The sequence below is a fragment of the Neopsephotus bourkii genome, unplaced genomic scaffold (genome assembly GCF_033783945.1).
Source record: "Neopsephotus bourkii isolate Nb327-2 ecotype Australia unplaced genomic scaffold, CSIRO-AGI_Nbou_v1 NB_1542, whole genome shotgun sequence".
Taxonomy (NCBI): Eukaryota; Metazoa; Chordata; class Aves; order Psittaciformes; family Psittacidae; genus Neopsephotus; species Neopsephotus bourkii.
Genome location: NW_026902018.1, coordinates 1 through 26,569, shown reverse-complemented (window position 1 = coordinate 26,569; position 26,569 = coordinate 1). Strand labels below are relative to the sequence as shown.

The following is a 26,569-nucleotide window of genomic DNA, read 5'->3' as shown; positions in this document are numbered from 1 at the left end:
AAAATCCTACCTGTGAAGAGCTATTAAGTGACACTGCATTTATTTTTATTTACAATTATCTGACCATACCTGGATTTTACATTTTCCTGTTAGAATGAAAAGAGGGAAGAAAATGGCAATACCAAACATGAGCTAACAAAAAGGAAATCTGAGTTCACACTCACACAAACAGAAGATGAAACAAAAAGTTGAAGAAATGGAAGAGGTGAAAGATTTGTGAATCAGGCTCACTTTGTCACTGTCAACTTAGAAAAAAAAACAACAGTATTTCTTTATGGAAGAGTGTAAGGGTACAACTCCATTTCACAGTCAAGAAACTGGAGAAGCAACTTAGTATGAGAATCTGATCTTGCAAATCAGGATCTACAGAACTGAACTATGCGTTATCCTTACAGTGAGACATTTCATGCTCAGACAATCTACAGGAGAAGAGTAAAGAAAGCCATGTACAAGTTTTGATGTGTAGTCAATTTTTTCTAATCGGAGATATACCGGCAACCATTTCGCACAGGCATAGTACTTCCTGCACAATGGGTAAATTATGAACACTTCCAAGGACACCATTCCTTAAAAAAAAAAAAAATGAACTCAGACACAAGCTTTCTTGAACAGCATTTCAGTTTTAATGAAGTAAAAAATTAATAACATTAGAACAATTCTACACATCTATATACATACTTCAGAGCATAATGAAGTATCAATTATTTCCCACGTACAATCAACTGAAGTAATACAATAGAAATACGACCTAACCAAGGAAATACAAACATGCTGTTGCAAGATTATTTAGCTTGTTTTGATGGAAGCCGTCGCTTGATGATTAGATGATCGCATTCCTTCTGTTTTTGTTCTATAAGAATCTGAAAGAGATTATATTTCAAGGGTTACTCAGCATTTCTTCAGAGTCAAATTACACGCACTTCTAGACCCATGTTATCAGCAGCCTGATTTTTCCCCATAAGTTGTTTTCAGAATGAAATTTCCTTATTATCTTTTAGCCAGAGGTCCCCGATACAGAAAAACTCTTTTATTGCATCAGAATAAGTGACAAATACCAGGGACATACAAAATCACTTTTTTTTTTTTTTTTTCTGAAACAAATACCGAAGTCCAAAGCAAAACGTGATCTGAAACCAGCTCTCACTTCTAAACTCTAATACTCATTTTGTGAAACAGGAAATGTTCAGAAAACATTTTTATCTTAATTTCCTATAGCTATCTCTGCTTTCCTGGAATTTGGTCTGTCATTTTCCCTTTTACTTCCAAGCTTCTTAGCTTCTTTTGCTTTGCATTTGCCATTTTCTTCACCCTCCTGTGAAAAACATTTTCATTTCTGCTGTATTCATTCATGCTATTTACAGAAAATTCAATAGCATACGTATCTCGCTATGGGCAACCATAGTTACTGTCAAAACCACCTACGTGGATTTCAGAAGTCATAAATCAAGCTCTGGCCTAGAAGACTTGTTCTAGGCTGACTTAAGCACACACAGAAGGCTATCTAAACTGTGCTTTGAAAAGCATGGATGTACCATCATCCTACAGTAACAAATATCAGCTGAGCATAAATGGAATTGGAAGTTACCTTTGGTGCTCACTTGCCCTGCAAAGCTAATTGTACTTGCAGACTTTTGTAGCTTTAGTATTTCAATTATGCTATTCCAAATCTACGGACAGGTGAGAAGACATAGAAAGTAAAACAGCAGGAAGAAGAGGCCAAAAGCAATGGGTAGGTAGAATCAAGAAATAGATAAATATTTTCAAACTTCTTCTGCAACTTGGTTAGACCTTCAGATTTGTTCTGTCCCCCTAAGAGCGTATTTTAAATCACAATTACAGAAGTAGATCACAGTGGACAGAACAGTAACCTGTAATCACTTACCGAAGAAGCAGGGATATCTAGAGGGCAAGAAATGTCAGTTGAATACAGCTTTCTCTTAGCCCGTTTTGGCTTCAGCTCATTTTCTTTTAGGCTTTCTGGTTCTGCAGAATTAGGAGAGCTTATTGTTGCAATCAGCTTCTTTGCTAGATGAAAATATTTAATCATAAATCAATGTCTTACTGTGTTTGTAAACTTCAAAACTAATGAATACAGCAAGCTTTACTAAAAACAACTTAAAAATTAAAGAGATATTGTCTGAAGTTTAAATATAAAAATTCAGATGTGGTATTTGACTACCACAGTTTTCTGTGGCTGGAAGAAGGTTTTCATAGCTTCAGGTGCAAAAGCTTTAATGTGCTATTTAAAGGTGTCCTTTAAAATCAATTAGGAGTCAGATTTCACTGGAAAATAAACAATTCCAAAGAAGTTGAACAACAGGCTTAACACTTCTTTGTGCTGACAGGAGCACAGGGTAGAGTCAATTTTCTCTAGATATTTCTGTAGTTTTACCAAGGCAGGACTAGCTGTATAAAGAGATGACTGTATGCGTATTATGAGCTAGAAAGGAAGACATCCTGAACAATAGCAAGTTATGTAAAAGAGAAAAACACAGGACATAACAAAGGTTACAAACTAGACCTCATTTGCTCAAATTAAGTATTTTCAGGGTGAAATTTTGAGTAACCTGAATTTGGCTTACATTGATGACAATGTTGTCCTCATGGAGCCAAATCTGATAAGCCTGGAATGTTTTAAAAATCCCACGATCGCCATCTAGACTGTTTTACAGCAGGTAAGATGTCCTCTGTAGCAAGTCAAGTTTTTCAGTTGGCATAGAGATCTTCATTTTAACCACCCACACCGAATAACAACTGATCTGGTTTTAACCAAACAATTGTGTCTTTTAGAATTCAACACACGCAATTCCTTGTGCCCACTGCTAATTTTATTTTTGTTTTAAACACAGTAACTCAGAAATTCTGTTTTAATACAGGAAAGAGTAACATGTTCTTTAGTAGAAAGTCCCAGCAGTTAATCTTCCCAAGGCTATGCTTAAACTTAGTGAAATCCATTAATCGCTTCATAGTCAGCTTATTGAAGTCTTCCAAATATTTTCATAAGACACCAGCTTTAGGTTCTGTAGAACTATATTTTTTCTCCCATATATGTACATAAAGAAAAGCATTAATACAGTTTCCACAGAAACAAAGTGGTGGGGAGGTGGGGTGTGGGTAAGGAGGGATCACTTATAGAGCAAGGTAAGATTTAGAATCTGGATTCAGCTCTTCATTTTTCTCTTTAGAGCAGCAGGACAAGTCCCTGAAAGTGCCCTTAACTGTTTGGTTTTACTGTAAGCAAAACCAAAGTAACTCCAACATGTTGAGCTTAACAGTTATGTCTTTTATGATGAATTTATATGCATATATTCCACACTGCATCCTTTCATTCCATCCAGTTTATCTTTCACAACCTAAACTTGATAACCATGTGGTCTTTGCAATCAAGACAGCCTTTTCTGCTCTGCAAGATTTAATATAGCAAGCCCCAGTTCAGACTCCTTTATTTCATAAACAAAACAGCAACTTAATGAAGCAGACTTATCGTTGAACAGTATATGTATTAATAGGTTACAGTAGAAAAAAGTTATTCTGCAATGCCCAGAGAATATGCAATGAGACTTATTTGTTCTGTACAAACCTTTAGACTGAATAATAGTAGGAGAACTTTGGAAGAAATCTCCACTTTTTTGCAGCTTTCCATCTTTCTTTTTAGCAGAGTTTTTACTTGAAGTGGATTCTTGCTTTCTTAAGGGGTATGGTTTTCTAAGCTGTATAGTAGACATCTGTACAAAAATACAAGAGCATTGCTTAAGTTGCAAGTTGACTTATCTTAAAGATTAATTCCATTTTATTTTACCATAATGTTATTCTCAAGCTGACATTCTGAGTTTTCCTACTGGCACCTCTGTTCACTGTACTAATGACCCTACCACAACAAAAAAATATAAACAGCCTTGTTTTATACCCAGAATTAAAAAACATCGTCAAAGTTTCACAAAATACATTTAAGGGCATGAGAAATATAGAAAACAGTTTCTTAAAGAAAAAAAAATTCAAAGTTGTAGGCAATTTCATTAGACCAGCTATTCTAGTTATAACTAAAACAAGAGAAAACTGGTGGGGAAAATGTATCCACTACCCATCCTCTGAACCCACCCAGTTTACTACTAATGCCTAAAATAATCCTCACAATTTTCATGCGTATAGGTGAAATAAACCTTTCTTTTACTTCAAAGGAATTGCCTATAACATTATGTATATTAATAGTATGTTCAATATTCAGTATGAAAGGTCATTCCCTATGAATGATTGTACAGTGCAGCTAGTACACATTCTTGATAAATACAGACTCTTTTTGGTTAGTATATTGAGTTTAGGAAGACAACATGTTTAGAATCCTATTCAAGTACATAGATAAAGAGAAGATACTGCTGCATATGTCTGCTCCTTTCACAAGCCCACCTTCACAGAAAAGGCCAAACTAACTTCAGAAATAGAATAAAATCAAACCATTTTCTTGTTGCTTGTAGAAGGCAAATTAGTCATAGCAGGTTTTGCATTTTTTTTGTTCTCGCTTTTCACAAAATCCTAAGAAAATAAATGACAAATTTTACCTAAGATTCTTCTAGAAAAAACCAACAATTATTTATATTACAGAAGCAGTCACTGTTTAAGTGCTGTGAATAACAGTAGGGAGCCATTGGCTAATACTGGATAGAAGTAATTATTCAAATGTGAATTAAATGCTAAACAGACTTGTGGAAGGGAGCTAGAAATACCTGTGGCCAAACCATTCAGACATTTATTATTTTCCTCCTTCCATTGTTCCCTATACTTCTGGCTTTAAGACATTTGAGACGCAAATACACAAATTTAAGTTAACTCAATAAATCAAAATGAAAATTCAGATTTACAGTGACAATTATAAAAACATGTCAGTGACATTGACAGCTTAACATGATAGTGTAAAGCTGTCATTAAAATATGACTTTCATCTCATTCATTATTGCCAAGAGATTTCAGGTAACCAATAGCCATACCAACTCATAACAGTGTCAGAAGAGAAAGAGAATTTTGTTCTTTGGCTAATTATCGAGAGTCTCAGCAAAAGAAGTGGGTTTTTAAAAAGCACACCCAAACCCCCAAAAATTCCAACCCCAAACTACACCACTTCTTAAAAAAAGAAAGGGAGATGCGCAGTATGTGGTTGAACACCACAGATTTCCCCCCATCCCTTACTTTTACTGCTGACAACATGCTTTTGTTTCAGACAATTTAAAAACAAATTGTGTCTTCAGTAGACTTGTGACAGTTAAAGTTGCTGAATCCTTTTATAATCCATTTAGCATAACAAATTATATTTAAGAGTCATATTTGGGTGAACAGAACAGCAATAAGATACTTTAAAATTTAGTTTCATGTTATTGAAAAGTTACTTAGCTAAATGTTCTCCCATAAGGGTATGAACACAAACTACACTGAAAGGATTTAAATGAATAGGTAAAACAATCTTCTCTAAAAACTTTAAATATTCTATGATCCTATAACTACATGAGATTAAATACCTGTAGGAAAAGTTTGGTACTTTTTCAGTGCCTTCAGAATGGTGGTTATTTTTACACCTACTTTGCCAGCAAGCTGAAAAAATACTACTCTCAAAAGAAAACTGGTTCAAGCCACAAGAAACTTAAATCAGCTCTGGACATGCTTCCAGAATGAAGTGTTGAATTCCAGATGAACTAACTTACACAGCTTTTAACAGGTTTAACAAAATGAGTTTATTGAAGCCCTGTTGCACAGTAATCATGGAAGTGATTATTTATCTTAACTATTTTATTTAGAGATTAAAAAACATCACTTGGGAATGATTGAGCGAGAAATGCTAGAAAAGCATCAGACACTTCACTCTTCAGCTGAGAGAAGTTCACTCGCTAAAACACCACTTACTACCTAGACAAATCATCCACAATCTCATACTTACCAGTCAGCTTCAAAAGTCCGTAAAAGCATAGAGATTCATAAGCCCTACAAGTACGATTAAAGTACCACCACAATGTGCTCTTACGGTTTCAAGGCCTTCTTAAGTGTCTTAGAGAAAGCTGTGTGGGCACTGATAGAAGGCAGAGGGATGGAACATGCAGTTCAGGTAGAAGAACTGAAGATTTTTACCACCTTGGACTGCTGTGGAGCCTTTGTCCCACATGTAAACACCACAGCACATTAAGAGGGCTGGAGCACATAATCTAGTACAACTGAAGAAATTAAAGAGGTATTAAGGCCTACAGAAAACAGGGAGGTTCAGGTGCTGGTACATAGTCCCTTCAAGTACAAAAAGATCAAAGAGAACACAAGCTGGAGGATAAGTGGAAGGAAGGGGTCCTGAAACTTTGAAATGCACTGATTTAATGCACAGAATTAACTTGTAATTGACCATTAGAGGGGTTTATAATTGACATCAATAATTGTCTAAACCAAAAGAAAAATTTCTATAGAACTGGTCTGCAATCCCACATATATCACAGCTGGAGGCAGAAGCAAATGGTGCTTGTAGGGAGAGGGAAAAGTAAAAGGTGAAGAGAAAGTGCAAATCGGAGACAAGGGGCCAGGGTCTGAATAAACTGAAGTCTATCACCTTACTCATCACAGGCCAGAGATTCGTTCACTTGGCAGGCAGGGGGAAGGACAGGATGATGTTTGAAGAAGCTTAAGTATGCCCTACATATATCTTTTGGGTCTCAGTGAGAATCAGGAGGATAGGATTTTAACAAATTATCAGAGTACTAGAGAAAAGCTGCACAACGTAATGTCAGTTGGTCTAGGGCATACCTCATCCATCTCTTCACTTTTTCTTTTCTTTCCTGGCTTGAGCATTTTAATTGTAACTGGTATGGGGCCGCCCTGGTCCTTCACCTCCATCTTACTGGGTTGCAAAGGTGTGACCTGGATTTTCATCTCTGGTTTTGGGAACCGACTGTTTTTTCCATTTTCTGTAGACATTTCAGACGAGTCAAGTGCAATTTCAGAATGGTCCTGCAAGCATAGGAACGTTTTAAGAAAACAAGCTTTAAAATAACTATGACTTAAATGCTATAATACATATCCTTCTCCAGTGGGTTGCTTAGCAAGCATTCCTTTTTCTAGCAGTCAGCTTTCGGAACACTGTTAATAAAAGCAAAGGAATCTACTTCAGCTACAGCAGAATTCACTCTTATTTTCTAAAACTTTTGTTAAATTTTAAAAGGTTAACACTTCCATGCATGACCACAGAACTTAGTCTTCCTTGCTGAACTCAGCCTGATACTTTGCAAGTCATTTTCCTCAAGGGCAGAGACAGCTAGTCACAGTTTTCACAGCTAGCAGTAGTAGCATTGACACGATGTTACTCATGTTAACTCTGCTGCTCTTTAGGAACTGGGCAGTAATAGGAGCTTGAGAGAAAAGTATAGTCTTTCTCTAGCTTGTTTTCAGGGAGCTTTCCCTCCCCCTTCTACACCTAGAGAAATTAACTGTGTGAGTAACAAGGTTCGACTGATTCAAGACAAATTCAACTGATGAGGACTTCCTCACTCTACTTAATAATCAGCCACCTTATAAGCCTCAGCGATAGGTAAGTTTTCAAGAACACATGATTCAGGTCAGATATATTCACATGATTATGTCATGCAGCTTTTATTGCTACCAAGAGCAACAAAACTAGGTGATCTGATCATCAAGAAAGATTTACAGAAAAAAAAAAACCCACCCAAAAAACCTCATGAAAAAACCAATCCCAAAACCTTTTAGAATTGTTTGGGCAACAAGAAACAGGACATTTTTGAATCACTAAAATCTATTCATGCTAAGAGATTATAAGAAATGTCCTGCTGGGTCTTACCAGCAGTCCATCTAGTTCAATATTCTGCCTCTGACAGTGGCAAAGGGAGATGCTGTTATTTGAGGGATAAAATGTGTGATCCCAGCCACCTTGTCGTCTGTTGTCTCCATACTCACCCAGCACTCTCAATTGTTGCATTAGAGGGGTCAAAGGATATACCTTTGCCTAATCCTCAGAGTACCCATTTGTCAATATAGTTACGGATTACAAATACAAGTTTTTCTGTTCAGTGCTGATAGTACCTGTTTTCAGAGGATCATTAGTGGCTTCAGATAGGAATAAGTTATTTAATTGTTTAAATTATCTCCTATTAGTTTCATCAACAGCTGCCCAGTTCTTGCAGTTTTGGCTTTTGTTTACCCACCACAACCATGATTTTGTAAACCTCAGCTCCATAACTCTCCAGTAGCCTTAACCTCTCGTCATCAGACTGCCATCTTCTTAGCCTCTTCTTAAATGGCAGGAGACATATCCCCTTGAATGCTTTAGTTTTTCTTCTTTATTGTCACAATGTGTTTCCCAGGAATTATTTGCCTTCTCCCCCCCAAAACCTTACCCCATTCACTTCAACATCAACAGAAGTTTCTCACATCATAATCCTCCTAGACACCTCCACTTACCCATAGGAACAAATATTGTCTCTACTTCCTTGAGGTAAATATGTCAGCACCAAATGTTCACAACAATTCTTCAATAACTACTTTAATAGCAAAAAAAAAAAAATATGGTGCTCTCTTACCTGTTATTACAAAGCTGTGTAAAGCACTAACCCTTCTGAAAGCTACTCTGTCCTCCCTCATTCATCACAAGCTTTATCTATATGGCACTAGCTGAACTGATGAACTAGCAAGAAACTAGCCAGACAGTCTTATTTGGCAGTAGACAGGAAAGAGATGAAGAGATGCATTTTGCATTCCAGTTCTGTAGCAAGAGGAGAAATGCATGTTCTAGCAGCCAAAGGAGGGATTGCTAGGAAATCCACTTTCAGCCCTGTTCACTATTAACTAGCAGTAGAGCCACACAGCATTAATTCAGTTTAGGAGGAGAACTATATCCTTAAATACTGTTCAAGTTAACACGCAGGAGTTCAGTCAGAATTGGAAGTCTCAGGATAGTTGCAAGCCTTTCAATTTTTCCTTCCGGAAATAAGCAAAGTTGATATTTTCTTTGCGTAAACTTCAAATATTGTTTTGGTTTTCTGTGGTATGCAGGATACTATTTTGTTCTTCTGAACCCCCATATAGGTTGGAAGCTCCTATTACAGAAACATCTCTTATTACCACAGTATAGGCAATATCACAAAAGTTTTGAGCTGAAATTCCCTGAACACCATCAAACTGGAATGGCACTACAATGTCTTCAAATCTCTAGAACCTGGGTTAGGTAACTACTTTTCCCCTCAGGCATGCAAGTTCTATAAATGTATCGCGAGATGGTATTCTATTAATGTAAGTACCCTATTTCTGATAGCAAAAGTGGGAGATGGAAAGAATGAACAAGAACTCGGAAATGAAGATAAAGTATGAAGAAGTACGAGCAATAAGTTTTGTCAGATTCCCAGTGCTGCTGAAACGTATCTTGAGAAAACAACAAAAGTTATTAAAACCTTATAATTAGTACATACTTTCCATAACAAACATACCTCTTTGTTTACAGTCTGATCTATTTCAGATTGTCCTTCTTCAGGTAAAGGTACTTCTGCCATAGACAGAAGACTTTCATGGTTAACCTGCTGTGTCAGTTCCTTTATAAAGTCATCTTTCTCAGCCAGCTCTTTCCTTAGTTCTTCTGTATCAGTTTCCTTAGCCTAAAAAACATAGCAAAACATGCCACAAATTGCAGGACTGACAAAAGAAAATATACACACAAGCATCGTTACTTGGAAGCATCAGTTTTAGAACTGCAAGCTAAACCAGTCAGCTATCCAACAAAAAGCCAACAATTTCATGTATGAGTGGTCACTATTTAAAGTGAAGCAAAGTCATGTAACACCCAGGGAAGATGTAATGTAAATTTTTATTTTACTCTACTTATGTGAAGTTATAAATAGTTCACCTCCCACTTGATCATTAAGTCCCTGGGGCTGTGAAAAAAGCAGCAGCTATGATAACTGTTTCAGATCTCCAGTTCAACTTTGCAATCAAAGAATCAAAGAGACTTTAAATAAACTACTAAATGTTCTGAAACTTTGGTTACTGTTACAAATTCAATTTCAAACATAAAGCTTCCATTTTTAATGAGCTGCTAATGGCTTCAATATGACAGTAAGAAGAAAAAAACTGAGCCAAACCACAAAAAGTATTGTGTTTTGTAGAATTAATGCATAACAAAGGAAAACAAGAAAAAAAAATCCCACAAGAACAAGAGAGAGAGAACCTTTCCCAAATCCTTTAGTGCAGCCTGTTTCAGTTCTGCTATTTCCTTATCTTTTTGTGTGGTGTTAGAAACCAAAGTCTTGAGCTGTATTTCCAAAGCTTCTACTAATTTCTCTCTTTCTTCACGCCACTTTTGAAGATTGTTGTCCTTTTCTGCCAGCTGTGCAGCAGCAAGACTTTCCTGAATAGGGAAAAAAAAGATTAGAATTGAGCACCAGTTCTACGCACTATCTGAACTGTTCTGATAGTTTGGTTTCACATAGCATTACTATTTTATGGCCTGAGTAAACTTGAAAGCCTATATTGATCCTACAAAGCTCGCATAGAGCTGTTTTCACAAAAAAGAATACAAAAGCAAACTACGCTTCAATTAGAAAATCTGCATCTATATTTATACTCTTTGTTAGTAATAAAATCAGAGCGAGCAAGTCTCAGGCAAGCAAAGTCACAGATAACGTTAAAGTAATCTTAAGCTCCTAATACCCTCCTGTACTGATTGCAGGTCCAGAAAGTCATTGCCAACTATATCTGGATGCAAATACAGTTTTAGATTGGTCAGATTCATTTCATAATTTTAGATACTCAAGAAATACAGCCATAATGCAGCCTGGTGAACAGGTAAGGCATTTACCTTGCTATTAACTCTCAGTTGAAACTGATACAGGAACAAAGCCACTAGCATTTTAACTAAGTATTTTTTACTCTAAATCTCAAAAGATTTTTTGTTAACTTCTGCTTTTAGGAAAGAGCCAAACAAACAGTCCTATTTTTCAAAGTATGTTTTCTTAGCTTCAAATAAGCAGCAATTCACGTAAGTGTAGGTTACTGACAGGTGTTTTACACACAAAATAATGTTTGAAGAATTCAGTGAGGTGATGATAGGATAGAAAGGAACAGGCATGTTAACTTCCATTACCTATTAAGCTTTTTCATTTTGTGACCCTCCTATTCTTCCCTTTTCTTAACAAGATGGTCTCATCTAGGCTTCACCATGTGATAAAGTGAGGGGATTTTGACAAAGGTCAACTACCCTCGAGCATCCACACTGTTAACACTTCACATGAGATTTGCTCTGTGCTAAAGACACTAGAGGATTCAGTATACTAAGACCTCCAGTCACTTACAATTTCTGCTTGTTTCTTTACGTGGTGCTCTCTTTCCTTCTCAAATTTTCTCATTTCCCTGTTGCGAAGGATCTCAGCTTCTTTTACTTGATGTATGAGTGTCATTTTCTCCTCCAGCCACTTCTTTCTATCACTTTGATACTTTGCCTCATTTTCCTATTTTAATTAAACCAGAAATAAAACGACAGGTAGAGATTAAGACAAAATAAAAATCTCAAAATCCAGATTACCATTAAACGGATTTCTTTCCAAAAGATAAAAATCCTAACAGTTTTACTCCAGCATATTCCCAAGTGCAAGTACTACATTCTCATATGTTCCTCCGTATTGGGAGAAAAAAAAAATGAACAATTTTCAGCAAGTTTTATTCAGACTGACGCATCTTCATGGGAACTTTTTTTTCTCGTCTAAAAACTTGCCGAGTGAGCACACTATAAAAGTTACACCAGTAAACAGACTCTCAACTTACAGATTCCCAATCTTTTACACTGCCTTGCAGGACATGTTAGAAAACTTACTTCTACTTCAAGACTGGAAGGCAAAGAGTACGGTACAGTTTGAATGGTAGACAGAGATCAAGCATACCAAAGAATGTCGCTTCAATCCACAGCAACTTTGCCTCCTTTCCTATCACAATCAAAGCTCTTGTCAGACATTCACCCACATAAAACAGAAGGCACCCGAATAGCCACTTGTGGGGAGAGAGGGGAAATCTCCTCTCTAATCCAATGAGAATTAAGTTTAAATCCTCAACCTAACAAGAAGGGGTTACAGGTCGTACAGCAAGTGCAAGATCTTGAAAGTCTGATTTAGTTGCCAAAGCAACTGACAGGAAAGAGGTTTGGAATAGCTATCATGAGTTAGATTAGCTAAGACAACTGTAAGAGAAGCCTAGCTGTAGAAAGACATCTATGGTAGCATAATATAAGGACGACTGCAGTTCATTACAGGGCATCAGTGATGCCATATGTTACAAAGATACGCATCCAAACTGCTGTATGGGTGTAAAACAGCTTCTAGAGGAGGTTTCCTTCACTAGTGCAACAACTTGCCATATGATGCCCTAGCTCTTGAAGACAGTGACACAGAAAAAAAAAAGATTTCTAAATGAAAGTTATGGCTTTAAAACTAAGTATGAATTACATCACCATATTTATCTTCAGCTCTTTTTGCAGCTTCATTATTTCCTCATTTTCACTTCTGTTTTTCTCCTCATTTTTGCTCATCTTTTGCTGCCAGTCACTATTGCTCTGGTTATTCAGCTCTCTAAATTTCTGCTTCCATAGTTCCAGTTCTAGTCAGTACACAAAATTAGGTTATATAATATGTAGTTTAAATGCATATTTGAGCACATTCACATCCTTATTCTAAAGTTCCTTGAATTTATCAGCTGTGACTGCAAAGGGACAACAGAGCCTTTAACTCTTAGAAGTTTCTTATGTATTACATAAAATTAATGCCTAAATAGCAGTCAACAAATAAAACCATAAATTTAAAGCATCTAATCACAATAGATCCAATATAATTTTGCCTCCTTGCTCCCTTTCCATAGATTACCCAAAACTAATCTGTTGATCTCTTCTAGTTTGGCTTCCATCACTTCTTGTTTAATCTGAGTCTGTTCTTGTTCTCCTAATGTCATCTGCATATCTTCAATTATTTTTTCCTTTGCACACAGATGTGAAGATTTGAAAAATATTTACAAATGAGCCCTATCATGTTTTAACCTAGTTCAGGTCAGCTGTCCTGGCTGTGCTCCCTCCCAAGTTCTTGTGCTCCTCATCACTAACTGATCCATGAGAAACCACTACTTAACACACCAATGTTTTGTTGTTTTCAACATTAATCTTATACTAAAGCCAAAACGCAGCACTGTACCAGTTACTAGGAAGACAGTTCTATCCCAGCAGAAAACCAGGACAAGCCCTCTCCCTCCTCACTGCCCAGGATCAAAAGCTCTATTAGAAACAATGCAACTCTACTGAACTATCTGAATCCAAAATTCTTAAGTGACTCCATGAACTTGATTTAGGCAAACATTTCAGTTTAACATCAGTCTGTGTCTTGTATTATATAGGAAACTAATAATTGTTCAACTGCTGGATGTTTGTCAAGCCTGCAGAAACTGTTACTGTGCTAGTTAGTGTTTCAGTGTTCCAATTTGTTAAAATGACTAATAAATACCAACATTTAATAACCTGACACTGATATCAGCAAATTCACACTTTCTCTGAGCTCATATTTCTTAATCTGAGACTGACTGCTTTCAAACATACCTGCAAACAATGCCTTAATAAAATTTTGTTCTTGACTTTATATTTTTAATGCCCTGTTTGAAGCTCCCAGGTTTTTTTAAAATATAAATATATAAAACTGTCTCAAGTTCATTAACAATATGACAACTCATTATGTTGCCATTCCACAAAGGGGAGAAGCAATAAAACTGTCTTTTTCTGACCTTTACATGTTTTCTCATACTCTTTGGAGATTTCTTCCAGCTTCTCGTTATTCAACTGCTCCTAAGGCATTTAAGAAAAACAGTCCAGCATAAATTTTTTATGTGGTGTTAAGGAGCATTCAAGTTGACTAAACCCCAAAAGGTTTAGAGGAAAATGTTACTACTAACATATCTATGTGTCACTAATCAGAATATCTGCAAGTATTGAGTATTAGGCAGATTATATAAAAACAATTTGACAGTGGCATGCAGTGAGAAATTCTTTAAGCATCTTTTATCCACCTATTAAAATTATTTCTAACTCTTATCTTTACTCCAGTTTCTGTAAGCTTTCTCCTTCTGCTTGCCCCGTTTAAGGATTCATCAAAAAAACAACAAAAAAACCCAAAACTAAGAGCAGTAAAAAAAATAAAAATCCAAACCCCCAACCTTTTTAAGTTGCAGAATTGTGCGCTGTTTGATCTCTAATTCTTCACTAAGCTGGTTTTTAATTTTCTGAAGTTCATTAACCTTGCTCCTCAGTGATTTCTCCTCAGATTGCATTGTACCCACCTGTAACAATGCACAAAGACATCAAGGAAAGCTAGCTTTTTGTATAAGCCTCTTACAACCTTTGTAAGTTACTAAATAACTAATTATTTTAATTAAGAGTTAAATGTCTGCAAACAGCTAAATTTTCAGGGGCAGGGGGTTAAAAAAAAACCAACAAACCAAAACACAAAAGAAACAAAACAAAAATGACCTGTCAAGAAATAACCTAATCAAGCTACAAATTCATTTCCTTGCTATTTCTCAAACAAGGGATTATACAGTGAAAGTTGAGTAGGAATAGGTCCTCAAATTATAGGCTGCTGGGGAAGACATTGAAGTCTTAATTTTCAAACCAAACTCTTCAACAGTCTTTTGGATTTTAAGTTCTTGTAACATCCCATGAGGTTCTAAGACATCCTGCTGCTTGAAAAGCAAATACTAACAATTAACATTAAAGCAATTCCATGCTTTCTTTTCTTCTCCACACCTTAACAGGAAACGCAACTCAAATGTTTAAAAGTTGCTTTTTCTGAATAATCCATCTCCTCCTTCCAGGTATCAGTGTTTTCCCCGTGAAGCATCACCCTTTGAAGTCAGCGCGAATAACATAAGGCTACTGTTGTCATTAAGATTATGTTTATAATTTACTCCTCCATAACCAGATTAGCCATAGTTTTTACAAACCTTTTTCAAATACACGAACAAAATTTACACCCCCCCTTCAGTATCTGTACTAATCTGTGTATTAATTATTAAATCTGTATTAATCTGTGTATTAATTATTAAATCTGTATATTCTTCCTTTTTCCTCTGCAAGTCTTTCAAACTCCGTACAAGGGCAGAACTCTCAGAAAGATCTTTACGTAGCCTTGTGTTCAAAATTAAGAGATGTAAATGACATTAGTATTATATACCTCAGAGAAACACCTTTTCCACATTAACTCAGGCTCTATGCTGTTTTTATTCATTAAAAAACCTTAAATTTATCAGATTGATGCCAAGCCTTACAACTTTACTTTTGGATTTCAGCTTATTATATGATCCTGAAGTAATAAACTGATCAGATTCACTTCTGAACACTGCAATTTATTTTTAAGCAGACCAGAGCAATCATTTTTATCATTAGGTGTCCTTACAAAGTAAGAAAAGGAACAAGGTTAATATCAAGTAAGTTTCAACTTGATACCTACATACCAGACCTTGTAAGGATCAAAATATGTAAAAATAAGAAAGTAGAAAAAGCAATAACATTGCAACAAGTCCTGCTATTACACAGGCTACAAAATAATTTAGAAGTTTGATGAGTTAATTTTTAAATTATATTTATTTTTAAAAGTTTACAATAAGACACCTTGGATTTTTACTTTAAAACTAACAGAAGGTTTTTTAGATTCTATAGCTGAAGATACAAAACAAGGCCACACAAAAGGAGAAACACCTTTCAAGGTGGGGGATCCCCAGACCTTCATGTTAAGTTGTGCATCAGAGTACATGCAGGTACCTACAAATATGGCACAAAAGAAACCCTAGTAAGGAGAAGGGCTACGTAACATCTTGAAGCTATTTTTGTCTTGCAATTGCCTTAGCATATAGCAAATATAGTCTGTCAGATACATTTAAGCTCTTATTTCTTAAAGATCTAAAAAGTAGAAGGGGCTGGGGAAAGTGCTATCCTTCTAAACCTGTTATTCCTTCAAGGTTTTATAGTAGTCTCTGTTCACCTAGAATAGCTATCAACAAAACCAGCTGTTTACTCCCTAAGCTCTTTTCTTTTTTTTTTAACTTCCTTCTTTTTCTTTTTAACATTCAGTCCTTTCCAAAGAAAATATTACCTGCTTTCAGACAAGTTACAGGATATAACATTAAACTATGTTATTTCCTCTAGAAAGTGTATGCAATATAACAATATTAGAGATCCCCAAAGAATTATTTCCTTGCATGCTCCTGTTTCCCTACAGTAGTTTCCCTACAGTAGTTCCACATTATTTAGATGCATCATTATGAAAGAATATACAAACAGGTGAGGAAAACATAGGCAGCAGAATATGCAACTGTAAAATGCAAGTAGTGTATTAAGACTTCTTAAGTAGTTTGGTTCAAAAAGTTGATAAACATGCAAGTGTTATGTCAAAATAAACTGATGTTCACAGAAAGTAGCTTTGAGTCTGTTCTCAAAGGTCTAGAAGTTCTCAGTATTTACTTACAGTTCTATAGATTGTATTTGCTCATCCTCATTTTTCTCTTTCTCCTCAAGACAGCATTTCATATTCTCCAAACTGCTCATCAACTGCACAATTTCCTCCTTCAGATTTACTTCTTTATCATTTAGTTCTTTAATGGTTAGGTCTGAATTGGCACATTTCTCTTGCAGAGCTACTGTACTAGTCTCTAGATTTAAAATAATAGATTCTTTTTCTTTGAGTACTTCTTCTAACTTTTCTATGCTGTCATCCTTAGCTTTAAAAGCCTCCAAAAGGCATTCAAGCTCTCTTATTTTTTCCTCGTAGGTGGTAACTTCCTCCTTGAGCTCGGCAATTACTCTGCGATCTTCTGCAGCCTGCTTTTCAAAATCCTGTGTTTTCTTCTGAATTTGCTCTTCTAACTGACTCATAAGTTCTTTTTCCTTTAAGGACTGATGATCTTGATTTGCAATTTCATTTAATTTATTTTCAGTTGATTATTACAGTTCTCAGAGTCATCAAGTCCTTTCTTTAAGTCTTCAACTTGTTGAAGTAGTTCTTGAATCCGCTGACTTTTTTGTGAAGAAACCCTTATAATATTTTTGCATTCTTCCCAAATGCTTTCAACAGTGCTGTGAAAGGAGCCCTCCCATCTCTGATCTTCTGCAGAAGCAGTTTGGGACTGCATGCATACAGAACTCACTTGAGCTCTCTCTAGTTTGCCTTTTTGAAAGTCTAATGAAGCTTTTAGATTAACAAAATCAATATCCATAGTGTAAGACTCAGCTAGTGAGTGACATTTATACAACTCATCTACTTTGGACAGCACTGCTTTAATTTGTGACAATTCATCAATTAACTTTTGTTTTGCACTTTCTACTTCATTATTTAGCTGAATAATCTTTCCTTCTTGTTCCTTATTTATAGTTTTCTGTTTGTCCAATTCAGAAGCAATCTTCTGATAATCAGCTTGACGCTGCTTAAGTTCTTCACTTAAGCCAAAAGCCCTTTCTTCAGAAGCAGAAAGCTTGAGATGCAAGCTTGTTATCTGCTCGCTAAACTCTTTATTCTTTTCTTCAAGTGCAGCTAGCTGACCTTCCAAGGTTTCATTTCTTTCCCTCAGTGCTAATATTTCTGCAAGGTTCTCAGAAGTACTTGTTTTCAAATATTCAGTTCTCTTTTGCTCTAGAGTGTCATATTCCCAACTCTCCTTTGTATCTCCTAAACAAGAAAAACAACATACAGGTCAGGCTGGTTAAAACAGATAGTACAAGTCACTAGCAATACCAGATGGCAATTACTATACAGAATGCAGTCACCATCTGAAAGCCACACCCTTATAGAATGGTTAAGATTGGAAAGGACCTTAAGATCATCTAGTTCCAACCCCCCTGCCATGGGCAGGGACACCTCACCCTAGACCCTATCACCCCAGACTGTTCAACCTGGCTTTGAACATTGCCAGGGAGAGAGCATCTACCCATATCATTGGACATTTTTGTCTTGAAGTAGTTAAAGCCCTCTGATTAATTTAAAATGCAATAGGTGCCTGTTAGGCTTCTAGAAAGTTTGCAGCAGGAGAAATCTTAATACTTTTCCAATGGCTCTATTCCAGCCCCCTGCTCTGCACCACTAGTAGAAAGGCCTTTCTAGTTTTACTAATATACAGTGAGATCTGTGAGCTACATACCATTCACAGGCATATCTAGTTTTCACCTTCGCCCGTTCAACAATGTCGTTAATACAACCAGCAACCACTCATACCATGTTTAGAAGAGCTATGTCATATACATTTCTGAGAAGTTTCACTCATACTTGCTATCCTCTTAACTTTAAAAGTTAAGCTAAAAATCCAGCATGAGTTGGTTTTGCTTAGTGTTGGGGCTTTCTTTTCAATTGGTTTCTAAACGACATATAACTATTTACACATGCACTTAATATGTTGCACGTAAAGTTCTCCCAGAAAGATGGGTGAAATGTTCCACCCCAACCACAAGTTTTCATAAATATTTTATTAGCTTCAGCCAGTTCCCTGCCCCCCCCAAGTAATGAGAAATTCTAACTAAAATAACACACATTTCACCACCTTCAAAACTGACTCCAGCTATGCTTCACACAAGCATTTTAGAATCCAGCAGTGTCTAATTAGTAGCATACATTCTATGTTTTAGTGTTAAAATCAAGCCTGACAGAGGATTCTTGCAAGTACTGTTAACTACAGCAAGGTGGAATTTGGCTGTCATCTTACTTTGGAAGGATTAAGTAAATAGGCACCGCACAGAAGCATCCTCCAAACAGATCCAACAAGTTTTATAGAGTTAGTAACAATAAGTGATACTGAAACATTAGCAACAGTGTTCTCCATCTCAAATGAGGTTCTGATTTCACTTTGTTGGGTTTATTATTTTTCGAGGGATCAAATTCCACAGGACATTTTTCCTTCCTGCTTTTCTGTAAATTTCTGTTCTAGTTAGACATATATCAAGTGCTCCTGCTAGGTCAGACACAACAGCAGCTTTACTTTGGCTTGTAAAGCCATGTTTTTGAATCCTACAAGATGAAAAATTCTAGGTAGGGAGATAATTTTCTCCCTATCCAAACGCTACATATTTTCACACTGGACATGAGTTTTACACAGTTCACATTAAAAGGGAAAGGTGCCAAGGTACCTTAAGATACATTTTGTGATGTAAGGCTGCAAGATGAAAAAAAAGGCACATCATAGCCCAACACCTACAGTGAGTAGGGTATGATCATTCACAGTAAGATTTAGAAATTATTTAGATGCATGGTACTGACAATCACAACCATGCAAGCAAAGTAAAATACTAGCGCAAGAAAACACAATATTTACTCCAGAAGGTTTTTATGTAGGAAGTACTTAAAAAGAAAAAGCCCCACCCCAAAATATAGAAGGCAAGTTTTAAAGAAGAGTACAAAACCAGAAAGTTCAAGACAAGATAAAACTTATCTACTCCCAAAGTAAACTTCAGTCTTAGGCCATTAGTATATCTAAATACTATGAGAAAATGATCACAGTGCACAAATTGTTCTATTGCACATTTAACAAGAATGGTTAAACGTAAGCATATATTAATAAAAGTCATCATTTTGGAGCTTCAAACAACTCAGTTTTAAAACCAGATGCCTTCTATACTCAACACCCACAAAAGATACATATTTAACACTACTGAATAGCCTGCTCTTCCCAACAGAAAAAAAATCTCAGTGCTTATATTAATTGGCACTGATGGTCAATTTTTTGTTTGAGTACTATCCCTTTTCTATTGTTGTTTAGATGAGCTTCGGTCATGAGATAACAAAACTACTACTGTCTAGTATATCAATAAGTCTAGATGAGCTTTTCCCACCCTTATATAGGTGGCACCATCTAATGGCCATGCTATGATCTAATATTCATCCTAATCAAAGACAGCAGAGCTGAATGAGACATGCATCTGGTACAGAGACAGAAGCTTTCCATAAGTGCGACGTTTATACGTCTTCAAATAAAAGAGACTTCAAATGACAAATGCCCCACTGCATCACACACCATCAGTTGACATAGCCTAGTATTTTACCGCCTTTTTCTACTGTTGTTAGGTCCAGACACTTCCTACAGACTTTCCCTTATACAGAACAATTGGGAGCATTGGAAGAATATGGGACAGTGTAACTCTGCTTAACCATTTCAGTGTCTGTGTGTGGACCTATTGGCTGCTAGCTTGTCTAATCATTCCTGGAATCTGAGAATCATCTGCCTCTCCTACCTTCTAGGGCAGGAAATACTAGAAGTTCATTACCCACTGCATGAAATGCTTTTGTCCATCAACTTAAACCGATCTTCTACTCAATCTAGTGTTCTCTTGTTCTTTCACTGTAGGGTGTGATACATGACAGTCCAGCATTTGGTTTACTCACTATCTGTAGCCAGAGTTTTCTGTGAGCATGTGAATTTAACAAGTCTCTTTTGAGCATGTTTTATCTCCTCTTTATGGACATAAATGTTTTCTGCTTCCCATTTTTTTAAATCTTATTTCTATTTTTCTATCCTATCCTCGCCTAGAACATTTTCTTGCTTGCATCTATTCTGCAGGAGGAAGGCAAGAAAGTAAGGGACACAAAGGGAAGACACTTCATTCTGCTTTTGTATGTACTTTGCCATAATTCTGAGAAACTGAAGGCCAGCTCTGTCATCAAGTCACTCAGATGCAGGCAGATCTTACATATACCATTTGTACAAGATCTGTCCCATAGCTCAAATCTCACTGATTAATAGACCTTAATGAAATAGATAATTTAAGTGCAGTGCCCTTTTAAGTTTCACACTCACCCTTGAAGGTCTTCCACTGTAGCTAGTTTATTCACCTCATTCTAAGAGAACTAGTAAGCTCACAGATGAAGGAAGGAAAGCAAAAAGATTAAAGTGCAAACGTGAGCTGCACAAAATATGCTATCTGCGGACTTGAAATAATTTTACTTCCATTCAAACAGAAAGTTTCTCTACTTTGCCAGCACTGTCACGGTGACGAAAGCTGGTGTGTTCACAGCACGCATTCAGAACGAAGCAAGGTTTAACAGCACGTGCTGTATGACTGAAAACAGTCATTGACAGACCCCTTTGATGATTGCTTAGAATATTTTAAAACAACTTGAGTGGGAGCTGCTGCTTTCCCAGAAGTCCATCAACAGCAAGTTTTGTACAAAACCAGATGTTAAGAAATTTCTGAAGAACTACAGCTGAGTGTGCAAGTCCATAAAAAGATGAGAAAAAGAGCAAGTCTAAAAACTAACTTTTATTTTAAACATTTAGGAGTGCACTGTATAGGATCTGCTGCAAGACAGATGAAATTTACACAAGTTACTTCCATTTACAGTTTAACATAGTAGGTCTTCTCTTCATAACGCAATGTTTACGCTTCACAACTTTTAGTTTCTGTTCTGGAATATTAATCAAGTTTTTTTGGGAGGCCCCCTCTTGAGTGATGGTAGAAATTGTACCTTTCTTTGTAGGTGGCTCTTCTTCCACAGTAGGCCTATTTTCAAAGCAGCGTTTCCTTCCCACTCCCAGTACAGTATCTTCACAATCCTTGAACTGACTGCTTTCAATCACCTGGTTAGAGTTCTTTTCTGCCATTCTTTTAAGGCTAGTTACAGCGTTGTCCTGTGTTAAAATAAGATCAATTACTTTTAAGTTTTACAAAGTGAGCACTTGAAAAGCTTATTAATCTTTTATAACCAAGTATTTTTACAAAATTAATATGATTAGGGGTTGTAAGAGGAACAAATCAGTTATAGATCACTTACTTAAATGCAGGTGGCTTTCAGATACAGGGCAAAGCTTTGCGCTTGTCTGAAGTACAGAAGCATAACAAGAAACTAGTAAACTACAAAATGCAAGACTTGCATGTAAGAGGAGTTTGCTTCCCATCTAAAGCAGTGTCCAGTGTCAAAAGAGTTGAATTCCTAATTTGTACAAACAGCAAATAGTCAGCTCTGTAAATTCATCACTTCCTTGTCATACTTGGAAGTAACTTAAAAGCCCAGTTAGACTGCATGTTTGATTAAGAATGAAGTTTTACTTTCAAGAGGACAGAAGTAACAAGCCATGCTGGTTACCAAGGCCCAATTATTCATCTTAAAGTACTTCCATGAAAAAAAAAAAAAAAAAGAAAAAAGGAAATCTAGTCAGGCTGAGGTTTGTGGCCGTTTTAAGTTTCGCACCACACACTCTCCAGAAACACTGGACAGATTAGAGTCATCAAAACTCTTACACTCAGAACATTCACACTTTTGAATAGCTGAGTTGCTGTGGGACAATAAAGGGAGCAGAAGATTAAGTATATCAAAGCCTTAAGTTTATAGTGAGAGAGAGAAATGGGTCAGAGCCCCAGCTAAGTTTAATTTGAAGGGTTCTCAGAACTACTTCAGGTTACTGGACATCATGCTCAAAAAAAACCAAACCAAAACCAAAACCAAAAAACAAACCAACCCTAAATGCAGATTCTGATGTTTTGTTGTGTTTTTTTTTTTTTTTAAACCAGTATACATTTAGCCAAGCTAGTCTTGATATTCAGCAGGTGGTAGTAGACTAGGCAGTTGTAAGCTTTATTAATCACATCAAAAGCAGAGATACCCTGGCCAACCACTCCCAGGTAAAACTCTGTTCAATATATTCATATGCCCTCCCTTTAAAAGGGTGTGTGCATGGTGGAGGTGGTGGTGGGAGAAACACTGATTTTTCTTACTAATTTATGCAATCGCTACCCTTCTCACATTATTAACCTTTTGTTAAATAAAATTTGACTTTCTACTGCAACAAAACCTCCTTTTCTTCCTCTTCCAGTCAGGCAAATGTAAGGACAGTGACATAATCCCTCTATTCCTACTATTTAAGTCCTCCCACTTTGAGTTTAGTTTCCCCACCCCCACCCCCTTTTCCTTAGAGTGCCTTTTCAAAGTCTCATCTCCAGTTGCCCAGTAACTCCAGATCACTGCTTCTGAAAATTCCATTTCTCCACACCCCCCACCCCCGCACACATTTCGCTGTAACTTTCCTTTCAATGCCAACTCACCTGCTACCATTCAAGCAAGCATCAATTCCTTACAGAAAAATTCAATTTTCTGAAATGGTTAAGCCAGTAGTTCTTTTCCTTGGGACTGGCATTTTAGTGTCAAGCAGTGATGATTCTTTTGCTGATTTCTGGCCAAATGACTGAACTTGAGGAAGAACAGATGCATCCGTAACAAAGACCTACCCAGAAAATAAAGAACAAAGCCACCAGTAATTTATTAAACCTTTACTGGCACTTTCCTATAGGCCTCCCGAGACTATCCTCTGTTCAGAGTCACTACTTAGACCAGTTCCCAGCTAGGGTACCAAAAAGTCACTTTATAATCTAACCCTTCTTTTGATCCTAGGAACACCAAGTTTCACAAGCTGAACAACCTACAAGAGGGTTGCCAACCCACACACCAACATATTTATTTTTCCTATACTTGGGGTTTCTAGTTGCATTACATAAATGTCATCCTACAAATTCTATTTTTTAAACAGCTGTATCACCCCTACAGTCTGCTCCTTCTGACGTTGTACTTAACCTGCTTAGACAAGCCCACATGCCAAAGGCCTGGACCTCCCTCAACCGGCCCGCTGAAACCTCTATGGACACAAAGATGACCTTTCAAACTCTGGTGCTCAACCTATTTTATCAATATTTCAGGTGAGCAATATTCAAATTAAGATGGCAGTAGGACATGGGCAGCTAGAATTGCTCCTAAGAGGGAGCATATCATGACCACAGAAAAAAGTCTACCTAGCTCTCAGGGAATTTCTTCCCAATACAGCAAGTGTCTTGTTAGGCTGGACATTTTGTAGGAATTGCAGAATTTCAGCAAAGTGGTAAAGCCTGACTAAGAGTAATTAGAAGATATGATTGCAATGAGACAAAAATCCAGCAACTAAGTTTATTCTTACAAGTGAGAATACCTGCCCTTTAAATGCAAATCAGAAGTACTGATCACAAGATGAAATACTACACACTTACTTTTTGTGCAGTGGCTGAGAACTTTAGCACATTGAGTGTTTCATCATATGCTGACGCACACTGGCTTATATTTACTATCATACAGATCTTCCTCTTTCCACTGAAGAATCCTTGGAAGCAGTGAGTTAACTTACGTTCCCTGAAAGGGTATGTGCTGCTGTATCACAGTATCACAGTATGTTAGAGATTGGAAGGGACCTCAAAAGATCATCTAGTCCAATCCCCCTGCCGGAGCAGGAACACCTAGATAAGGTTACACAGGAACGTGTCCAGGCGGGTTACCTTCAAACAAGCAAGCATCAATTCCTTAGAGAAAAATTCAATTTTCTGAAATGGTTAAGCCAGTATTAAGATAGATTTAGATCTTTGTATAAGGAAAATTGAGACGCCCAAGACTTACATAGTCTTTTATGGTTTCTTCAAAAAGGAGTATCAAATCTTGTAGTCTCATAATAGCATCATCTTTTTGCTCCGCAATGTCCATTAGTACTTCAATCCTTTCATTCTGTGTATTCATTTTCTTGGAAATGAAAGAACAGTAATTCAGTCAGTGTTAAATCATTCAACTACTTGGAAGCAATATCAGTCGTAATGGAATTTTAAGCTATTGGAATACTGTATTAAACCACATCATTTTGCACAAGTTTTTCTTGAGAAAGTTACCTCAGCTGCTTCTTTAAGCTGCTCAGACGTCTCAGCTAATTTTATCATCTGTGTTTGAATGTCTGTAACAAGAAAAGTCTGTATCAAATAAGCAGTCAATATGTAGTTTACTTATTAGTCTATTTTTTCCAGGTCTTCTGGTAACTCAGTAGCTTTTGAATAGATTATTTCCATGTTGACATATAAGACATTTCAGAAGTTGCTTAGTTGTTTGTTATTTTTTTTTTTCTTTTAAACAGAATTGAGCCTTGCAACCCATATAAAATACAGATCATGCCAAGAGACTTCTGGTGAAATTGTATTAAAAGGTATTGTTACTTTTTCCTCTATGAACGTTCCACAGGGTACCTGGAAACAGTGCATCAGCAAAATGTAAAGTGCCGGGACTACAACATCATGAAATCAAGATTCAATTTTATGTTTTACCCCACGATTCAGAAGCCTGCAATTGATAAAAATTAAGTAGTCTTAAAAATGGAATAACCAAGACCTGTGAAATTGTTCAACCTCAACATACATAAAACAATTGGTTACCACCTTGATATATATGATTTGGTTCCAAAATCCTGCTTAACTGGATCATTTGCTCTACTTAGAATCATCGAATAGTTAGGGTTGGAAAGGACCTTAGGATCATCTACTTCCAACCCCCCCTGCCATGGGCAGGGGCACCTCACATTAAACCGTGTCACCCAAGGCTCCGTCCAACCTGGCCTTGAACACCACCAGGGATGGAGCATAGTCAGTAGTCAGTCCTTTCTTGTTTTTGCCTTTCACACAGTTACACCTGGCTCACCCTTGCTTTTCTTTGCCAGCTCTCCTTCAGCTTTGATTAGTTCCTTGCTTTTTGTTGCCAGCTCTTCTTTGGTCTTAGTTAGCTCAGTGGTAGTTTTTCCCAGTTCTTTTTCAAGCCAAGCTATAACTTTCTGTTGGTCCTCTAGGTTCCTAATGTACGTGTGTGCTTCTTCTGCTTGCTTTTTGATATCCGCAACATCATCCTGCAGGGAAGCAACAACGCCCTCAAGATCAGTGTAGGTACCAGGCCCAATGCTATGGTTTTCATCCTGAAAGATAATTTATATCCATTTAGAAATGGCAAATAATTACCCAGTAGTCGTTATTTCTACAGAAAAATGGGAAGACCATTATGAATTCAAACATACAAGTACAGCTAATTCTCGCTTCAAAACCATCTTGGGTTTTCAGCTGTTTTGATTGCCAGTTTTTGTCCACCTTTACACACAACTCTCCAGTATCAAGTCATAGCTATTCTTCTTTTTTGAAAACATCTAATGACCCATCACATTCCCTTTCACATCACCACAAAAACATCCCCTCCGAACTTAGTGTAAGAGCAGGTATTTTTTTTACCCAAGGAGAACATTGACTAAATACAGCAAGAGAACAGAGAATGCAGAAAACCCCAAAGATGCCTAAAAGCACACCCACCCAAGGCTCAACAACTGCTATTAAATTGGATAAATACATCTTGCTGAGAATACAGTTACACAGCACATAATCTTCAAAACCACTCTTCTAATCCCCAAAACATAATGGCCATAATGGATAGTTACTAGAAGAGATGTTGGGGCACAGGTTAGGGGGTGTACAAAGGTAAAAGTACCAGAGGTTCAGCCTGCTCACTGCCAGGCCTGTCTTTATATCCTTAATCTGTGTTTTCAATATAATCATTTACAAGTTCCTTGAAGATTTCCAGACGTCTTTCAGTATCCTCTTCAAGCCGCTCTCATTCCTGAGAAAGGCACTCTCTGTATAGTAGGAAAAACATAGTCAGATAAAAGCTACCCAGTATGAGATGCTAAGAAGTTATTAGTACAGCTGCTTAGAAACAAAGTTGTTTATTTTAGCACAATA

The 26,569-nt window shown here is 36.8% G+C and overlaps 1 pseudogene; it reads right to left on the bottom strand.

Moving 5' to 3' along the window:
- Window positions 1-753: 753 nt before the first annotated feature.
- Window positions 754-26,463, bottom strand: LOC133221743 (kinesin-like protein KIF20B; annotated as a pseudogene).
- Between the last annotated feature and the right edge of the window lie 106 nt (window positions 26,464-26,569).